The 3,467-nt window shown below is 36.5% G+C and overlaps 1 pseudogene; it reads left to right on the forward strand.

The window, feature by feature from the left end:
- The first annotated feature begins 907 nt into the window (after positions 1-907).
- Positions 908-3,467, forward strand: part of LOC119591755 — a 3,679-nt pseudogene continuing 1,119 nt past the window's right edge.

The raw sequence follows: 3,467 nt of genomic DNA on the forward strand, positions 1-3,467 counted from the left end.
ATTGACCAAATATTCCTTTGATATGACAAGAGTAGAAAAGTTACATAAATAAAATAAATACTTAAAAGAATGAGTTAAAGTTGCTTTGGTATATCTTCAACAAATAAATATTTTAGTTGTTACTTAAGTTATTATAAAGCCACTTGTAATGACAGAACTTTCCTTACTATCAATATCTGCAACTGAAACATTGGACAGCAGTTCAGTATGTTTGAGAAAGCTAATCAAATAAAATGATTGCTGAAAGAAAGTGGTGAACTTAGTTCAGGACATCTGGATGGAAAAACTCAAACTCCAAGAGAAGAGGTCATGGTGTGAATGCATCTGACACTGGCCTGGTAAATTTGGCCTCCAATGAAATAACAAATACTGCCAATCAATGAGGTTTCAAAAAAAAAAGTTATCATGCACTATACTATACTGAGGTATAGGTCTTGTACCTGGTTTTGGAACTGCTGTTGAGAGCAGACGACCAGTGAAAGTATAATGGTGTTCACAGAAATGTTTGCTGCACCACCACATACGATTTCCATAACTGTTCGAGGCTTTTATTCTTAAGAGATGCTATGTTCAGCACTTCAGCCATTCTAAACATCTGAAAAAGCCACATCAACTGTAACTATGAATGATGCAAACCTATAGGCATTAAATCCCACAAGATATTCCAGTATTACTAACAAACTAACCTTTCTTATTTCTTGGGAAAAAGTGGAATTTCAGATTCTCGCTATTTTTCTTCTTTGCGCCGCACACCGCGCAGCTGTGATACCGGCCCTCGAAACCATTTTCACTTATCTGATATATTCTCAATGTTGCCCTGAAACATATCTTTCTTCTTTCTGTATAAACACTGTAAGATTCAACCGGAAAAGCTTGTCATTCAGCGACGCACTAGCCGCCTCCTCGCACGTGCTCGCCCTGGCGTTCAAATAGCTGCAGACGACGCGGGTCCGACGCCATCTGTTCGGGGGAATAATTAATAAGGACATTCCGGTCACGGTTATACTCTCTTCTCTCATTTCACCTATATCCAACATATTGACCTATCAAATTCCCTATTTACCCAATTGCTAGACAATCAGAGCCACGTCTTTGCATTCCTGGTGAGAGCGCGTCCGCAGAGCCCTGTCCGCGGCGGCCGAGGACCGACCCGCGACCCACGAGGAGGCGACGAAGGAGGCTCAAGAGGAGGGAGACAATGGTGATAACCTCTCCTACCTTATTCGCTCGTGCCAGAGGAGGCGACAGGTTTGGAAGAGGAGGAGGATTCTCTCGCTCTACTGCTGTAAGGAAGTATTTCGACTGAGAACAGGGCTCTTTATTTTCGAAGGGCCTTTTTTCGGATTTTTGTCCCTTTCTTACGGAATGCATCTATTTTTGAATAGATTCCTGTCGTTTTAGAGTTTGCAGATCAGCCTCAGGAGCGTGCGAGTGGGTGGTTTTCAGGTAGAGGATATGTGTAGGAGGAAGCCGGATTTTTCTATTTAATAAGTTAATTGTTATTAAAGACCAAATAAGATCGTCTGTTTTTGCTTGTTCTTCTCCGATCTTATGTAAACAAAGCGAAATTTGTGATTTACGTGCCATGAATATCAATACTTATTGAACCTCTCCCAGAAGGAAATATGATTTCTAAATAGTTGAATATATTAAAAGACATAATATTTGTAGAAACTGTGAAACAATGTACATTTATCATTATTGACACTTAATTTTGTTGGAAGGAATTGTAATTTCTTGTGTATTTTGCTGTGAATATAATGAATCCAATGTTTATACTTGTTGCGAACCTTTAATTTCTTGGTTAGTGACCCGTTCTCCTATCCACCAGGTTTGTGGGTGCTTTGAGTAATCATGGGTTTTTGGAAGGGTGGGGCCAACAGGTCACTTAAAACTGCTGTTGGTTTCTGCTTGTCTGTAAACACAAATGCATGATATACAATTGTCTACAATTTGCATATTGTACTGTGTGCACAATAAGTGATTCCTTGAGTAGCTATAAAAAAAAGGGTCAGCAAGCATCCTCCTGATATATTCTGGCAAGAACTGGGATCGGAGTATCATTAATGTATATATCATATCATAGCTAGAACTAACACACAACTGCCTTCAAACTGTTTCAAACGATCATACTTTAAGCCCCGAAAAGAAGCATCATGGCCTGCTGATCTTGAAGTTTTGGGATGTCATCATCTTGAGACAAACTGAACATTCAGAACTGTTATTGATCTGCTTCAACTATGCTTGATTGTTGTGAATCTGATATTTGGTTTATGTGGCTTTAGGTACTCTGTTTTCAGTGGGTTAAAGCAGAAGGAATATAATACAAACTTTAAAATGGTCTTTAGCAATGATTTTTTTTGAGTTGTATGTAGCTAATGTTTACATGTCAGAAATGTGACCAATGCTAATGGCTCAGAAAACATACATAAGGTCAGTAACTAAAGCTGTTGAATTTCCTTGTGTTTTAAATTGGGCTCGCCTTATTAAAAATCTTAAATACAGTACTTTTGTATGACTGATATGAAAAATATGATTTTTAATTGTCAATCATTGAAGCATTGTTATTTTTAAAATTATTTTTCCCGGTGGTCACTACTTTTGTTTTCCAGCTATTGTTCAAGTAACAATAAACCAACTGCAGTTTGATAAGGAGCTATGAAAGTTGATATGGATTTTTTTTGCAGTGGTAATGCATAGTTAAATAGCTCCCAAAGGGATAAATATATATTGCCGATAGATGTAGGTATATATCATTGCTAAAGATTAAAAAATAGTTTGTAATTAGAGTGGCAATCCTAATAAGCCATTGATTATGATATTGGTAATGATAATAATGGTATGAATTAATATCAGTTTGATCAGCTGTTCATGGTTTTTATACATTTGTAAATAATAATCTTGTATTCTAATATTAGCTAACAACTAGGACTGAAATCCAACTTTCAGTGTATTTTTTATTCATACTAATCTTTTGTAACTACAAAGAAGCAAGAGATCTTTTATGCAAATACTTGTTGAATCTTTCTTTTATCACTGATAATTTTTCTTTATAAACACACATGAGAATAGCAGAATATCTGGAGAGACTGACGGGCATAAAAGTTATACTGTACTAAAAGAGGGTCTTTTCAGACTACTTTGGGCGCAAGAAGAATGCCTACTCTGTTGCATTAAGTATGTGCATAGAGCTCTTCGTTACTCACACTCGCTCGAAGGTTGAAGAAATTAGACGTAAAAGCTGTAAGTATGAGTTATTGTTAATGGATTATCTTTATGTAAATGAAAATGGTTTGAAATAATTAGATGAAACCCGGTAGAGTTATAGATTATTAAATTTTCATGTTTCTTTTGCATAAAACAGTCTAAGTTGCACCCCAAGTGGGTTAATCAACCCTTCCTCCCATAAGTCAGAATTAAAGATAAAATTTTGATAGGTCTGCTACATTTCCAGAGCAATAACCCAC

Source organism: Penaeus monodon, chromosome 29 (assembly GCF_015228065.2).
Source record: "Penaeus monodon isolate SGIC_2016 chromosome 29, NSTDA_Pmon_1, whole genome shotgun sequence".
NCBI classification, from domain to species: Eukaryota; Metazoa; Arthropoda; class Malacostraca; order Decapoda; family Penaeidae; genus Penaeus; species Penaeus monodon.